Here is a 19,103-nt window from a genome sequence, read left to right on the forward strand (position 1 = left end):
ACACTCGCAGCTCCGCTCCGCACACTCGTACACGCGTGGCTCCGCTCCGCACACTCGTACATGCGCGGCTCTGCTCCGTACACCTCGTACATGCGCAGCTCTGCTCCGTACCCCTCATAAACGCATGACTCTGCTCTGTACACCTCGTACACTCGCGGCTCCGCTCCGCACACTCGTACATGCGCGGCTCTGCTCCTTACATCTCGTACACACGCGGCTCCGCTCCGCACACTCGTACACTGGAGACTCTGCTCCATACACCTCCTACACGCGTGGCTCCGCTTTGTACACCTCGTACACACGCGGCTCCGCTCCGCACACTCGTACACTGGAGACTCTGCTCCATACACCTCCTACACGCGTGGCTCCGCTTTGAACACCTCGAACACGCGCGGCTCCGCTCCGCACACCTCGTAAACGCGTGGCTTTGCTCCGTACACCTTGTACACGCGCGGATCCGCTCCGCACACTGGTACTAGCGCGGCTCTTCTCCGTACACTTCATACACGCGTGGCTCCGCTCTGCACATATCGTACACGCCCGACTCTGCTTCGTACACCTCGTACACGCGCGGCTCCGCTCGGCACACCTCATACACGCGTGGCTCAGCTCCACACACATCGTACACGCTCGACTCCGCTCCACACACCTCGTACACGTGCGGCTCTGCTCCACACACCTCGTACACGTGCGGCTCCGCTCCGCACACCTCGTGCACGCACGGTTCCGCTCCGTACAGCTCGTACACTTGCTGCTCCGCTCCGTACACCTCATACACACGTGGCTCCGCTCCGTACACCTCGCACACGCATGGCTCGGCTCCGCTCCGCACACCTCGTCCACGCGCGGCTTCGCTCCGCACACCTCGTCCACGTGTGTTTCTGCTCCACAACCTCATACACGCTGAGCTCCGCTCTGCACACCTCGTACACACACGGCTCCTCTCCCTACAGCTCGTACACGCACGGCTCCACTCCTTAAATGTCGTACACGTGCGGATCCGCACACCTCGTACACACGCGGCTCCGCTCTGTAAACCTCGTAAATGCGTGGCTCCGCTCCGTACACCTCGTAAACTCGCGGCTCCACTCCGTACACCTCATACACGTGCGGCTCCACTCCGCACACTCGTACACGCGCTGCTCTGATCCGTACACCTCGTACACGTACGGCTCGTACACGCGTGGCTCCGCTCCGTACAGCTTGTACATGCGCGGCTCCGCTCTGTACACCTTGTACACGTGCGGATCCGCTCCGCAAACTCGTACACACGCTGCTCTGCTCTGTACACCTCGTACACGCGTGGCTCCGCTCTGCACACTCGTACACGTGCGGCTCTGCTCCGTACACCTCGTACATGCACAGCTATGCTCCGTACAGCTAGTACACGTGCGGCTCCGCCCCGTATACCTAGTACAAGCGCGGATCTGCTCCGCACACTCGTACACTCACTGCTCTGCTCTGTACACCTCGTACACATGCGGCTCCGCTCCGCACACCTTGTACATGCGCGGCTCTGCTCCGTACACCTAGTACACATGTGGCTCCGCTCCGTACACCTCGTACACGCGTTGCTTCGCTCCGTACATCTCGTACACACGCGGCTCCGCTCCAGCTCTGCACACTCGTACACATGCTGCTCTGCTCACCTCGTACATGGGTGGCTCTGCTCCGCACATATCGTACACACGCGACGCTGCTCCGAACGCCTTGTACATGTGCGGCTCAACTCCGTACAACTCGTAGAAGCGCGGCTCTGCTCCGTACACCTCATAGACGCGCAATACCCCTCCGTACACCGCGTACACGTGTGGCTCTGCTCCGTACACCTCGTACACGCGTGGCTCCGCTCCGCACACCTTGTACACGTGCGGATCTGCTCCGCACACCTCATACACGCGTGTCTCCGCTCTGCACACCTCGTACACGCACGGCTGTGCTCCACAACTTGTACACGCGCGGCTCCGCTCCGCACACCTCGTACATGCAAGGTTCCGCTCCGTACAGCTCGTACACGCGTGGCTCCGCTCCGTACAGCTCGTACATGCGCGGCTCCGCTCCGTACACCTTGTACACGTGCGGATCTGCTCCGCACACCTCATACATGCGTGTCTCCGCTCTGCACACCTCGTACACGCACGGCTGTGCTCCACAACTCGTACACGTGCGGCTCAGCTCCACACACCTCGTACACGCGTGTCTCCGCTCCACACACCTCGTACATGCGCGGCTCCGCTCTGCACATTTCGTACACACGCGGCTCTGCTGCGCACACTCGTACATGCGCGGATCCGCTCCACACACTCGTACACGCGCTGCCATGCTGTGTACACCTCATACACACACGGCTCCGCTCCACACACCTCGTACATGCGCGGCTCCGCTCCGCACACCTTGTACATGCGCGGCTCCGTTCCGCACACCTTTTACACGCGCAACTCCGCTTTGCACACCTCGTACACGCGTGACTCCGCACACTCGTACATGCGCAGCTCTGCTCCGCACATCTCGTACACGCACGGTTCCGCTCCATACACTTTGTACACGCGCAGCTCCGTTCTGCACATCGTACACGCACGGCTCCGCTCCGTACAGCTCGTACACGCGCGGCTCCGCTCCGTACAGCTCGTACACGCGCGGCTCCGCTCCGTACACCTTGTACACGAGCGGCTAAGCTCCGCACACTCGTACATGCACGGCTCCGCTCTGTACAGCTCGTACACATGCGGCTCCGCTCCGTACAGCTCGTACACGCGCGGCTCCGCTCCGTACAGCTCGTACACACGCGGCTCCGCTCCGTACAGCTCGTACACACGCGGCTCCGCTCCGTACAGCTCGTACACGCGCGGCTCCGCTCCGTACAGCTCGTACACGCGCGGCTCCGCTCCGTACAGCTCGTACACGCGCGGCTCCGCTCCGTAAACTTTGTACACTCTCGGATCCGCTCCGTACACGCGCGGCTCCGCTCCATACACTTTGTACACGCGCAGCTCTGCTCTATACAACTCATACACACGCGGCTCCGCTCCATACACTTTGTACACGCGCGGATCCGCTCCGCACACCTCGTACACGATTGGCTCCGCTCCACACACTCGTACATGTGCGGCTCTGCTCTGCACACCTCGTACACGTGCGACTCCGCTCCGCACACTTCGTACACGCGCGGCTGTACTCCACACACCTCGTACACGCGTGTCTCCTCTCCACACCTCGTACTTGTGCGGCTCTGCTCCACATACCCCGTACACGCACGGCTCCGCTCTGCACACCTCGTACACGCTAAGCTCCGCTCCGTACACCCTGTACATGCGTGGATCCGCTCCACACACTCGTACACGCGCTGCTCTGCTCCGTACACCCCGTACACGTGCGGCCCGTTCCGTACAGCTCGTACACGCGCGGCTTTTCTCTGTACACCTTGAACACATGCGGCTCCGCTCTATACAACTCATACACGATTGGCTCTGCTCCGTACACCTTGTACACGCATGGTTCCGCTCCATACACTTTCTACACGTGCAGCTCCGCTCTGCACACCTCGTACATGCACGGCTCCGCTCTGTACAGCTCATACACGCGCGGCTCCGCTCCGTACACTTTGTACACGATTGGCTCCGCTCCGCACACCTTGTACACGCGCGGCTCCTCTCCGCACACCTCGTACACGTGCGGCTCTGCTCTGCACACCTCGTACACGCCTGTCTCCACTCCATACACCTCGTAAACGCGCGGCTCCGCTCCACACACCTCGTACACGCGCAGCTCCACTCCGCACACCTTGTACACGCGTGTCTCCGCTTCACACACCTCGTACACGCGCGGCTCCGCTCTGCACACTCGTACACGCGCGGCTCCGCTCTGCACACTCGTACACGCGCGGCTCCGCACACTCGTACACGCGCTGCTCTGCTCCGTACACCTCGTACACGTGCGGCCCGCTCCGTACAGCTCGTACACGCGCGGCTTTTCTCTGTACACTTTGAACACGCGCGGATCCGCTCCGCACACTCGTAAATGCGCAGCTCTGCTCCATACACCTCGTACACGCGCGGATCCGCTCCGCACACATCATACACGCTCGGCTCCACTCCGTACAACTCGTACACGCGCGTCTCCATTCCGTAAAACTCGTACACGCGCGGCCCCTCTCCGCACACCTCGTACACGCGCGGCTCTGCTCCGTACACGTCGCACACACGCGGCTCCGCTCCGTACACCTTGTACTTGCGCAGTTTCGCTCCGTACACCTCGTACTTGCGCGGCCTCGCTCCGTACACATTGTACACGTGCGGCTCCACTCCGCTCCGCACACCTCGGACACGTGCGGCTCCGCTCCGTACACCTCGTACATTCGCGGCTCTGCTCTGCACACCTCGTACACGCGGGGCTCTGCTCCACACACCTCGTACACGCGGGGCTCTGCTCCACACACCTCGTACACGCGCGGCTCCACTCCACACACCTCGTACACGCGCGGCTCCACTCCACACACCTCGTACACGCGCGGCTCCACTCCACACACCTCGTACACGCGCGGCTCCACTCCACACACCTTGTCCACGCGCGGCTCCGCTTCATACACCTCGTACATTGTTGAGTTGATCAAAAATGCTGTGACGTTTGGTGTTTTCACGTCAGTTTTGCCCAGCTTCACCAAAATGGGCAGAGTTGGGGCAGGATGGAAGTGTGGCACCACAGCTTGTCTAATTCATAGCGAACTGTGGCTTCCCTTACACCAGAAATCTTACTCCAGTCCGTGACTGGAGTAAGATTTGTGGCAAGGTGCACACACCACTTGTCAGAAGTGCATAATTCATGCGCCACTTAATGAATCTGGACCGTCTGACTCCAGCACGCTCCCTCATCAAGAGCAGCTTGAATATGGCCAGTCTTAATGAATCCGTGTCCTAAGTGCTTTATTAGTTAAAGAATAACCGTTGTTTTAATTTTTGTTTTGTAAATTAATATTACACATGAAAATAAGTAATTTTATAATCTTATCAGAGAAGTCTTCTTTTTCCTGCTGGATTGATCTTTCAGTCTCAATTCGCGGTAACATCTGTAAAATCTGTATTCAGTGAAGACAAACTTTCCTATTAGTGAGATAGATGACAGTTAGTGCTATTAATACTCTTTATAGAAGGAAGGGGAGGAGCTAGCGGAAGGGGGAGGAGCTAGCGGAAGGCACAGACCTTCTGCTGCAAGTTCTCCTGAAACCACAGTTACTTCTCCATGGAAGATTGCAGCTGGTGTTTATACATAGAATCCTAGAACATTAGAATTGGAGGAACCTCCAGGGTCCTAGTGTCCAACCCCTGCTCAATGCAGGATTCACTAAACCACCTCACACAAATGTCTGTCCAGCCTCTGTTTGAAGACTTCCATTGAAGGAGAATTCACCACCTCTCGTGGCAGCCTGTTCCATTGAAAAACGCACCAAATCTGCAGCGTGTGCACACAGCCTTGTTGTTCTTTTGGTCACAGGCAGGTCTTTGCACAGTCCTGAATGATAAGTACAGCTCATACACGCTAAGGCTATGTGCACACGTAGCAGATTTACCTGCAGATTTACATGCATTTTTTCTGCCAGAGAGAAGTGTTTTTTCAGCATTTTTTCAGCGTTTTTTTAAGCACTTTTCCAAGTGATTTTGAGCATCACTTGGAAAAGTGCTTGACAAGTTGGTCACACAATATAAATCCATGCAACTGGCAACCGGCATGGATTTATATTGTGTGACCAACTTAGATGCTTTAAATGCTGCATCTATAGTAAAAAAAAAAAAGAATTAAAAAGTTAAAAATAAAAAAACCCTGTATACTCACCTCTCCGGTCTCCTCACGGCGGCGTTCTCTCTCTTCAGCGTCCCGCGGTGTACTTGCAGGACCTGCGGTGACATCATTTAGTCAGCTGATGGTCACGCGATCATCACCTGACCTCTGACGTCAGCGGTCGCGTGACCATCAGCTGACTAGATGACGTCACCGCAGGTCCTGCCAGTACACCGCTGGACGCCGAGGAGAGAGGATCGCCGCCGGGAGCAGACCGGAGAGGGGAGTATACAGGGTTTTTTTATTTTTAACTTATTTATTTCTTTTTTTCACCGCTTGGTAGCCGGGATGAAGAGGAGTTGTAGTCTCTTCTTCATCCTGGGTACCACACGCACCCCGATTACGCTGCAAATTCTCGGCCATTGAATTTAATTGAAACGCAGTAAATCCACATATACCTGCGGGTTTGCTGCTTTTCAATGGCCGCGTAATCGCGGTAGAAATGGTCATGCTGCGTTTTGCAACGCAATGCGGATTCGGCGCGCTAATTAGCGCATCATGTGCACAGCACATCCCAATTCACATTGCTTTGCATGGCAGACGGTTTTACATGGGCACATAGCCTAAGAGCGGGGAGCGGCTCTAGTGTCACCTGCTGGGATGGCACAATCACGGTCAGCAGGATACAGGGGACATTATCAGAAAGGAGGAGATGACGTCTCTGCCCTCTCGCCTATCAGAGAATAGATTGCTGTATACGGGGGGCCTTATCCTCCTCTATTACACAGCACTCAGCTCCTAAAGGGAATGATTTGACCATAATACAATATATTTGAGTGGGACCAGTGCTCCAGTTTTACGTTCATAATGTTGAATGGAGATTGATCAGTTCCAGTGTGTCTGAACAGGGTCCGAGCCCACATCTCCTGAGCTCAGGCTTTACACTGAGCATCACTGTCATGGACGTCAGATTAGAAGGGCATGGAGCACGATGTGGATGGTTGCCCCCGTATCCGCCATTACCTGGACTGCTAGCTTTCCCTGGACACTCTGGATCAGCTCCTCCGTCTTGTCGAGACCTCTAAGGGCCTGTTCACACAAGCAGATAAAATATCATTCAGAGTTTCATCCAGAAAAGTGGGAGAATTCTTTTCTCACTTGTCGTCCATGTGCAGTCCAGATCTAATCTGGCTTTTTAACCATTTACAGTTTCCAGGGCTACAGGATTGCAATGTATCTGTATAAAGCAGATTTTTTTCTGTACCCATAGACTTGAATGGGTGAATCTTGTCTGACGGATGAAACGAGGACATGCTGCCATTTTCTTTCTTTATTTTTTGCTCACACACAGATTCGATCAGTGACAAAAAAGAAAAATGACTCCTCTGCACTTTCCCATTGAATCCCATTGGTCTGAGTGCCGTCCATTTGTTCCACAGACAACTTTCCTACTGAAAATACATTCGTGTGAACGAGTCCTAAGAAAGACATTGTAATTGGTTATTAGATGTTGACTGAAGTTTGGCTCTGAACATGCAGGGCTCTTAAAGACGTTCTCTAATACTTTAATGCAGATGATTTATGCATAAAATAGGTGGTCTATATCAGATCGTTGTAGGTCCGACTCTTGGCTCCCCACCAATAAGTTGTTTATAGCTCTGGCAACGACCGGATGTAACTTGTGAACAGAGCGCACCCCAGTGGCCACTGCCTGGTGCTGCAGATCACCTCCGGTACTCCTCAATAGCTGGTCTGCACCCGGCAGCGGCCGCAGTGTACGGAGCGGTTTTGTTCCACTTTGAACATTGCCTGCATCTTGCCAGAGGTGATGACAGCTGATCATCGGGGGGCCGATGGTTGGACCCCCACCTATCTTATATTAATGACCTATCCAGTGGAGTATAAAAGTGTTTGATAACTCCTTTTAAAATCTTGTTTCCATCCCATTGTCTTATACAGCGTGTATCTGTGTTCTTTCTGTAACCAGATGGGCCTGACCTCTGATGGTTCTTCTAGGCTTCTATTACAGCTCTTACAGCCCCAGCATGCATCATTTGTGCTGGAGAGGAAGATGAAGACGCAGGAGCAAATAGAAGAACAATTAGGAAAGCTTGGATTATTAGAAGAGCAAGAAATGCTCATAGTGGAGGTGAGGCTATTATTATTATTTTATTTTTTTTTAACTTTCATTTTTAGATTTTTTTATTTTTAGGACATTTGTTTCCTCTCTTCAGAAAATAGCAGTAGATAAGATTGATCAAAGCTTCTGGAAAGGTGTTCAATAACGTCTGATCAGGTGGCTGGTTTGTAATGGTTGTCCCATCTTACCAATCCCTCTCTTCTACCATGAATGTGACATTGTGGGATGAATATATATATATATATGTGTATGTGTGAAAAGTTGTTTGCCCCTTCCTGATTTCTCATTCTTTTGCATGTTTGCCATACTTAAATATTTCAGATCTCAAAACAAATTTTAATATTAGACAAAGATAACACAAGTAAACACAAAATGCAGTTTTTAAATGAAGATCCTAATTATTAAGGGAAAAAGAAATCCAAACCTACAGGGCCCTGTGTGAAAAAGTGATTGCCCTCTAAACCTAATAACTGGTTGAAGCACCCTCAGCAACAACAACTACAATCAAGTGTTTGGGATAATTGGCAATGAGTCTTTTACAACACTCTGGAGGAATTTTTGCCCACTCATCTTTGCAAAATTGTTGTAATTTAGCCACATTGGAGGGTTTCCGAGCATGAACCTCTTTCTTAAGGTCAGGACTTTGACTAAGCCACTGCAAAGTCTTAATTTTGTTTTCCTTAAGCCAATCAGAGGTGGACTTAATAGTGTGTTTTGGATCATTGTCCTGCTGCATAACCCAAGTGCACTTCAGCTTGAGGTCATGAACAGATGGCCGGACATTCTCTTTCAGGATTTTTTGGTTAACCAGCAGAATTCATGGTTCCATTTACCACAGCAAGTCTTCCAGGTCCTGAAGCAGCATAACAGTCCCAGACCATCACGCTACCGCCACCATATTTTACTGTTGGTATGATGTTCCTTTTTTGAAACGCAGTGTTACTTCCACGCCTGATGTAATGGAACACACACCTTCCAAAAAGTTCAACTTTTGTCTTGCCAGTCCACAGAGTATTCTCCCAAAAGTCTTGGCGATCATCAAGATGTTTTCTGCCAAAACTGAGATGAGCCTTTGTTCTTATTGCTCAGCAGTGGTTTTCGTCTTGGAACTCTGCTATGCGTGTCGTTTTTGCCCAGTCTCTTTCTTATGGTGTAGTCATGAACACTGTCCTTAACTGAGGCAATTGACACCTGCAGTTCTCTGGATGTTGTTGTGGGGTCTTTTGTGACCTCTTGGATGAGTCGTTGCTCTTGGGGTAATTTTGATCTGCTGGCCACGCCTAGGAAAGTTCACCATTGTTCCATATTTTCGCCTATTGTGGATAATTACTCCCACTGTGGTTCGCTGGAGTCCCAAATCTTTAGAAATGGCTTTAGAACTTTTTCCAGACTGATAGATCTCAATTACTTTGTTTCTCATTTGGTCCTGAATTTCTTTGGATCGCAGCATGATGTCTAGCTTTAGAGGATCTTTTGTTCTACTTCACTTTGTCAGGCATGTCCTATTTAAGTGATTTCTTGATTGAGAACACGTGTGGCAGTAAACAGGGCTGTGTGGGGCTACGGAAATTGAACTCAGCTTCCCAAAGATGTGACAAATCACAGTTAATTTATATTTTAAGGAGGGAGGGGCATCACTTTTTCATACAGGGCCCTGTAGGTTTGGATTTCCTTTTCCCTTAATCATAAAATACTTCCTTTTAAAAACTGCATTTTGTGTATACTTGTGCTATCTTTGTCTAATAGGAGTCTGCTGCTGACATTGGTATTGCGGTAATGTCCCCCAATTCTGTTAATATCCTCCATCCTGGTATGTATGGTCCCTCCTTCCTGGTTTATGTGGCCCCCATCCCATCTTGGTATACGTGGCCCTCATCCCAATCCTGGAATGCATGGCACCCCTTGATCCCCATCCCAGTTTTCATGGTACCCCTTGATCCCCCATCCTGGTATACATGGCACCCCTTGATCCCCCATCCTGGTATGCATGGCATCCCTTGATCACCCATCCTGGTATGCATGACACCCCTTGATCCCCCATTCTGGTATGTATGGCAACCCTTGATCACACATCCTGGATATATACAGTAACAGACCAAAAGTTTGGACACACCTTCTCATTTAAAGATTTTTCTGTATTTTCAATGACTATGAAAATTGTACATTCACACTGAAGGCATCAAAACTATGAATTAACACATGTGGAATTATATACGTAACAAAAAAGTGTGAAACAACTGAAAATATGTCTTATATTCTAGGTTCTTCAAAGTAGCCACCTTTTGCTTTGATGATTGCTTTGCACACTCTTGGCATTCTCTTGATGAGCTTCAAGAGGTAGTCACCGGAAATGGTTTTCACTTCACAGGTGTGCCCTGTCAGGTTTAATAAGTGGGATTTCTTGCCTTATAAATGGGGTTGGGACCATCAGTTGTGTTGTGCAGAAGTCTGGTGGATACACAGCTGATAGTCCTACTGAATAGAATTTGTACTATGGCAAGAAAAAAAGCAGAAAAACACGTCCCCAGCATGAGACACCCATTCAGGGCCGGCGTAAGGGCAGGCAGACTAGGCATCTTCCTGGGGCCTCCAGCCCGTGGCGTGCCGCTATAGGGCCCGTGAGTTCGTCCCCCCGCATCGCGCATTGAACTGTATCGGTAGCGGGGGAATGACTGTGCCTGCAGAGTGGAGCTGCTGAGACGCTCTGCAGAGCATGGAGCAGCTGGAGAACGAGGAGAGGTGAGTATTGTATGTATTTGTTTTTTATACGTGGTGACCATAATACTGCAGAACTGGGGGGCTGCATTATACTGTATGGAGTGGCTGAATTATACTTTATCGAGGACTATGGGTTGCATTATATTATATGTACTATATGTTTGGCTGCATTATACTATAGGGAGGCTGCATTATACTCTATTAAGGACTGAGGAGAATGCATTATACTATATGAAGGACTATGGGGAGTGCATTATACACTATAAAGGACTATGGGGAGTGCATTATACTATAGGGAGGGCTATGGGGAGTGCATTATACTATAGGGAGGGCTATAGGGAGTGCATTATACTATATGGAGGGCTATGGGGAGTGCATTATACTATAGGGAGGGCTATGGGAAGTGCATTATACTATAGGGGGGGCTATAGGGAGTGCATTATACTATATGGAGGGCTATAGGGACTGCATTATACTATATGGAGGACTATGAGGTGCATTCCATTATATGGAGGACTATGGGGAGTATATTATACTATATGGAGGGCTATGGGGAGTGTATTATACTATTTGGAGGAATATGGACCACATTATACAATATGGAGGGCTGTGGGGCACATTATACAATATGGAGGACTATGGGGAGTATATTATACTATATAGAGGGTTATGGGGAGTGCATTATACAATATGGAGGGCTATGGGGAGTGCATTATACAATATGGAGGGCTATGGGGAGTGCATTATACAATATGGAGGGCTGTGGGGCACATTATACAATATGGAGGACTATGGGGAGTATATTATACTATATAGAGGGTTATGGGGAGTGCATTATACTATATGGAGGGCTATCGGGAGTGTATTATACTATATGGAGGACTATGGGCCTCATTATACAATATGGGGGGTTGTGGGGCACATTATAAAATATGGAGGACTATGGCATGTATTATACTAAACAAGCAAAATGCTGCCTATTCATCGTGTAATTGGATTGTTTATGCCAGAACAAAAATCCTTGTTCTCAGCAGCACATCGCCCGGTGGATAACATGATGCTGTATGGGGACAGATTGATCTATTAGTGATTGTTCTGTATCCATCATTCTTCCTCAGCTGGTGTAAAGAGGTTGGGAAACAAGCGTCGAACGGCTTCAGTATTGTGGATTGCGCTCGTTTAGCGGCCTGATCTCAGCGCATGTACATACAAGCTAAATGTTTGTGTGGTGCTGTATGTCAGCATTTGGGACCCCACTTTAAACTTTTCCCCAGGGCCCCACTTTATCTAAAATCGGCCCTGCACCCATTTAAATGGTTCCCGTCCGCTGCACAGACTGGGAGAGAGAGGGGAGACTATTTGTGGCTTATGTAGTGGCGCTCAGTTTTGTGGACATCGGAGGGAAAGTTTTCTTTTAATTTATGAAATTCAATTCATGTGATAAATTAAAAAAAATATTAGTAACAATTCAGCTTTATTTTAATCCTTAGGTTATGGGTGAGGATCTTTTGGCAGAAAGAACAGAGGAAGGACAAATGGACACAAAAACCACTCAGACATTGGCCTCTTACATAATGGCGTCTGACGCCGAGTTCAGAGTCAAATGGTTTCAGAAAGCGACCACTTTCCTAATGAGCAGCGAGTAAAGATGATCAGCTCTCCGCCATCACTGACTGTCTGCCAACTGGAGCTTGTCCATCTCTAATCATTCCTGCTCAATGGGGCCACAATATTTTTACTTCACAGTAATCACTGACATCTTTTCGGAGTATATTGTATACATAGTGATCTTTATACGGCTGGAGCACTTACAGTAGCCAATCAGATGGCATGCAGGTAGCGTTGTGCGAGATCCAGTATGCCGTCCTGCTTCTATCATTAGAGGGTCCTGCTAGAGAACAGCGGCCACACTATTATACTGTGTCCAGAGTTACAGGACTCTGTCAGATGTGGACTGCTACGTTGCAAAAAATGCTTAATAAGTTATTTTTTTTCAAACTGGATTGATATGCAAAATATTTTTAATAAAATCATTTTCTTATACTTGCAGGGTTTCTGTTTATTCAGTAATGTTGTAGCTGTTTTCCCTCACGCTGTGGATGATTGTAAATGAATACAGTTTCCTACAGAATCATTGCAGCGGATCAGTTAAAAACGGGTGCCGTATGTGTTGTACCCAGGGCCGGCATCACCACCCGGGCAAGTGCCTGGGCCCTGAGCGAGCAGGGGGCCCACTCACCCTCTGGGACACCAGCGCGCTATGGGGCCCATGAGTCAGCGGAGCCTGATGCCAGCGAATGGGCACCTGCACTGGGCCTTCCCCAGTGCTTTACACTGTTTGCAATACTTACCTCTCCCTGTTCCTCTGCTGCTCCTCTGTCTTCTGCGTCTTCTTACTCTGTGACATCTCAGGGCAGAGGGCGCAATGACGTCACTACAGAGCGCCCTCTGCTGAGCAGTCCCAGTGCAGAGAGTCGGAAGACGCTGATGAGACAAGCCTGCTTCCAGCAAGGAGCGGTATTTGATTTTTTTTTTATGTAAGGAGTATTATATGGGGCTCATTATGAATGGAGTATTATATGGGGCTCATTATCTATTGAACAATATAAGGGGCTCATTATGTATGGAGTATTATATGGGGCTCATTATCTATTGAACAATATAAGGGGCTCATTATGTATGGAGTATTATATGGGGCTCATTATCTATTGAACAATATAAGGGGCTCATTATGTATGGAGTATTATATGGGGCTCATTATCTATTGAACAATATATGGGGCCCATTATGTAAGGAGTATTATATGTGGCTCATTATCTATTGAACAATATATGGGGCCCATTATGTATGGAGTATTATATAGGGCCCATTATCTATGGAGCATTATATGGGGCCTATTCTTTATGGAGCATTATATTGGGCCCACTATTTATGGAGCAATATATAGGGCCCACTATTTATGGAGCAATATATAGGGCCCATACTGTATGGAGCAATATTTGGGCTCCATTATTCTGTATGGAGCAATATATGGGGCTCATTTTACTTTATGGAGCAATATATGGGGTCCATTATACTGAATGGAGCAATATATGGGGATCATACTGTATGGAGCATTATATGCGGTCCATTATTCTGTATGGAGCAATATATGGTGCTCATAGTACTGGATGCAGGACCATGTGCTGCCCATAATACTGTATGGAGGACCATGTGGTGTCCATAATACTGTATGGAGGACCATGTGGTGTCCATAATACTGTATGGAGGACCATGTGGTGTCCATAATACTGTATGGAGGACCATGTGGTGTCCATAATACTGTATGGAGGACCATGTGGTGTCCATAATACTGTATTGAGGACCATGTGGTGCCCATAATACTGTGTGGAGGACCATGTGGTGCCCATAATACTGTGTTGAGGACCATGTGGTGCCCACAATACTGTATATGGAGGACCATGTGGTGTCCATAATACTGTATGGAGGACCATGTGGTGTCCATAATACTGTATGGAGGACCATGCGGTGCCCATAATACTGTATGGAGGACCATGTGGTGCCCATAATACTGTACATGGAGGACTACGTGGGGCCCATAATACTGTATATGGAGGACCACGTGGTGCCCATAATACTGTATGTGGAGGACCACGTGGTGCCCATAATACTGTATGTGGAGGACCACGTGGTGCCCATAATACTGTATGTGGAGGACCACGTGGTGCCCATAATACTGTATGTGGAGGACCACGTGGTGCCCATAATACTCTATGTGGAGGACCACGTGGTGCCCATAATACTCTATGTGGAGGACCACGTGGTGCCCATAATACTCTATGTGGAGGACCACGTGGTGCCCATAATACTGTATATGGAGGACCATGTGCTGCCCATAATACTGTATATGGAGGACCATGTGCTGCCCATAATACTGTATATGGAGGACCATGTGCTGCCCATAATACTGTATATGGAGGACCACGTTGTGCCCATAATACTGTATATGGAGGACCACGTGGTGCCCATAATACTGTATATGGAGGACTACGTGGGGCCCATAATACTGTATAGAGGACTATATTGTCTGGTCTGAACTGTGCGCTGGGAGGATTCGCCGGTTTCTGAGCTGTTGTAGACTTTACAATAGATATCACTCATGTAATGTGAGAAGTAAGTGAAATCTTTAGCATTGTACTATACCTATATTTCTGTGCATCATGAATCGTGGTAGGTGTGAAAGGGGCCCACTGAGACTTTTGCCCGGGGCCCATGAAATCCTGGAGCCGGCCCTGGTTGTGGCATCTATTTCTTTTTGTACTGTATGCATGAGTTTTAATGGCGAATTTCTTTCAAAAAACAGTGGGATAAACCGTCATCTGAACTTGTCCCTTAACTTACATTGGTCTGTGAGGTGATCTGAAAGCAGAAAATCCAATGCCGACTTCTAGAACATTTGGGGTAACTTTCCCGCCTTGGTCTCTACATAATCTGTGAATTCAGGGAACTGCTAGATCTGCAGCAGATAAAAGAGGGATTATATCAAAATGCCATCATGCAGACCAGCAAGTGACACATCGCTGGCATAAGGTCCTCTGCCCCGACTTGTTGCTTTTAGATTACATAGCAAAAACCTGATGACAGTTTCCCTGTAATAAAATCCCAGAGCTTCTCCCATGGGAAATCCAGCGGGTGGCAGATACTGGCCTGGAATCCTGCAGATACACAGCACTGCCGTCGCCTATACACTGCATTGTGAAAGGATTTGGCCCCCTTGAACTTTTCTACCTTTTGCCACATTTCTGGCTTGAAACATAAAGATATAAAATTCTATTTTTTGGGGGAAGAATCAACAACAAGTGGGACACAATCGTGAAGTGGAATGAAATTTATTTGCTATTTTATACTTTTTTAACAAATTAAAAACTGAAAAGTGGGGCGTGCAATATTATTCGGCCCCCTTGAGTTAATACTTTGTAGCGCCACCTTTTGCTGCGATTATAGCTGCAATCGCTTGGGGTATGTCTCTATCAGTTTTGCACATCGAGTGGCTGAAATTCTTGCCCATTCTTCCTTGCACACAGCTCGAGCTCATTGAGGTTGGATGGAGGGCGTTTGTGAACAGCAGTTTTCAGCTCTTTCCACAGATTCTCGATTGGATTCAGGTCTGGACTTTGACTTGGCCATTCTAACACCTGGATATGTTTATTTTTGACCCATTCCATTGTAGATTTTGCTTTATGTTTGGGATCATTGTCTTGTTGGAAGATAAATCTCCGTCCCAGTCTCAGGTCTTTTGCAGACTCCAACAGGTTTTCTTCCAGAATGGTCCTGTATTTGGCTCCATCCATCTTCCCATCAATTTTAACCATTTTCTCTATCCCTGCTGAAGAAAAGCAGGCCCAAACCAAGATGCTGCCACCACCATGTTCGACAGTTGGGATGGTGTTTTGAGGGTGATGAGCTGTGTTGCTTTTACGCCAAACATATCGTTTTGCATTGTGGCCAAAAAGTTCGATTTTGGTTTCATCTGACCAGAGCACCTTATTCAACATGTTTGGTGTGTCTCCCAGATGGCTTGTGGCAAACTTCAAACGAGACTTTTTATGAATATCTTTGAGAAATGGCTTTCTTCTTGCCATTCTTCCATAAAGCCCAGATTTGTGCAGTGTACAACTGATTGTTGTCCTATGGACAGACTAACCCACCTCAGCTCTAGATCTCGGCAGTTCATCCAGAGTGATCATGGGCCTTTTGGCTGCATCTCTGATCAGTCTTCTCCTTGTTCGAGATGAAAGTTTAGAGCAGTGTTTCCCATACTCCAGCCCTCACAGACCCCACAGGTCATGTTTTCAGGATTTCCATAGTATTGCACAGGTGAGAGAATTCCTGATGCCTTGATGATACTTCCATCACCTATGCAATACTAAGGAAATCCTGAAAACACGACCTGTGGGGGTCCGTGAGGACTGGAGTTTGGGAAACACTGGTTTAGAGGGACGGCCGGGTCTTGGTAGATTTGCAGTGGTCTGATACTCCTTCCATTTCAATATGATCGCTTGCACAGTGCTCCTTGAGATGTTTAAAACTTGGGAAATCTTTTTGTATCCAAATCCGGCTTTGAATTTCGCCACAACAGTATCTCGGACCTGCCTGGTGTGTTCCTTGGTCTTCATGATGCTCTCTGCACTTGAAACAGAACCCTGAGACTATCACACAGCAGGTGCATTTATACAGAGACTTGATTACACACAGGTGGATTCTAGTTATCGTTACCAGTCATTTAGGACAACATTGGATCAGTGGATTCTAGTTATCGTTACCAGTCATTTAGGACAACATTGGATCATTCAGAGATCCTCACTGAACTTCTGGAGTGAGTTTGCTGCACTGAAAGTAAAGGGGCCGAATAATATTGCACGCCCCACTTTTCATTTTTTTTTTTTTTTTTTTTTAAAGTTTAAAATATCCAATAAATTTCATTCCCACTTGTTGATTTAATTTTATATCTTTATGTTTGAAGCCAGAAATGTGGCAAAAGGTGGAAAAGTTCAAGGGGGCCAAATCCTTTCACAATGCAGTGTATCTACCACTCGCCGACCTCCCTCTGTGAGAAGCTGATGGTTATTAATGATGGAATACAATGTTTTATTATAGCGGTGAGTGCTGCATTCACTTCTTACACTCATTCATGTGGATTTGTCTGATTAGTGACCTGCACCAGCTTATATCATGGGGCTGCTCAAAGTATAAAAATTTACCAAAAAGGTGTGGTCTGTTTATTTTCTTTTGGTTTCCATTTTTTTTTACTTTTTTTTTTTTCTTTACGTGGATCTTTCTATAAAAAATAAAATATAGTCAACCTCTGGTATGCTCTACTACCATGAGATCCCCATAATAAAGGTAGAATTTAATAAAGGGTTACACATTTATCCAAGACATTGAAAGTTATGGTTAAAAAGGTAAAAAGACTTTTCTTTTTTTGCAGCAAAATTGGCTACAATTGCCCAGACAGGTTATATTTGCCCACAGCGTGGGACTGGGGAGACTGGGGCCCACCCTACAGCTAGATGCAGATACCTGTTAGCCTTTATCCCCGTTATAGTGGGACCTCGACTGTAAAACACAGGCGGCTCCTGCACATCTACTGTGCGCACAGCACAACTGGGATGGAAAATTACGGTCGTTTGCATTAAAGGGCTTCTTTGGTGAAAACAAGTTATCACCGATCCATGGGCTCCTCAGGATTGGTGATAACTTAATGATCGTTTGGGTCCGACCATTGGAAACTGCACTGATCAGAATTGGGAAGTTTTATCCCTGACAGGACACTTTTATCCCCATTTTAAAATGCAGCGTCAGGTGGGAGTCTGACCGCAGATCCATTCATTCTCTTTGGGGCTTCCAGAAAAAAACAAGAGCAGAGCTCGCAGCCATTGAGGGAATGAATGGATCAGTGGTGAAGTCGCACATGCTGCTCCAGTCTAGTGGGGATAAAAGCTCCACATTCTACCAATCGGTGCGGGTCCCGGCAGTCAGACCCCCACCAATCAATAACTTATCACTTATCCTTTGGAAAGGTGATTACTTGTTTTGACAGTAGAATTCCTGTAAGTGCATCTTGTTCCAAGTATTTAATCACAAATCTAAATAAAGATTATTCTCCTAATTAATATCAGAGAGAACAATTGACTGCTGTACACAACACACTCCACTTTTTCAAGACCAATAATACCACATTCAAGGGAGAACTAACGTGACACTGTTACCAGACCACTTATTACCTGCATAAAGCGACCGAATAATCCCATGTAGAAGGGAGAAATACAGCCACACCGTGACCAGACCACATATTACCACCACATAGTGACCCAATAATACCACATATTGTATAAGGGACAAATATCGCCACACCATGACCAGACCAGATTTTAGCAGCATATAGCGACCAAATTATTCCACATAGAAGGGAGAACTACCGTCACACTGTGAGCAGATCACATATGACCACCACATAGTGACCGAACAATACCTCATACTGTAAAAGGGACAAATATCGCTACACCATGACCAAACCAGATATTACCAACATATAGCGACCAAATAATTCCACATACAAGGGAGAACTACCGTCACACCGTGAGCAGACCACATATGACCACCACATAGTGACCGAACAATACCTCAGACTGTAAAAGGGAGAAATATCGCCACACCATGACCAGACCAGATATTACCAACATATAGCGACCAAATAATTCCACATACAAGGGAGAAATACCACCACACCATGTCCACACCACATAGTGACCAAATAATAACACATACAGGGATAAATACCACACCATGACCGGACCAGATATTACAACATAGTGACCGAATATTACAATACTGATCATTAATGAAATGTCCTCGGACGCACATTCAGTTGAAACCAGTGGGCCCCCTCTACGTCCTGCTCAGGGTCCTGCCA

This window comes from Phyllobates terribilis, unplaced genomic scaffold, assembly GCF_046119375.1.
Source record: "Phyllobates terribilis strain yellow unplaced genomic scaffold, ASM4611937v1 Scaffold_92__1_contigs__length_6168646, whole genome shotgun sequence".
NCBI lineage: Eukaryota > Metazoa > Chordata > Amphibia > Anura > Dendrobatidae > Phyllobates > Phyllobates terribilis.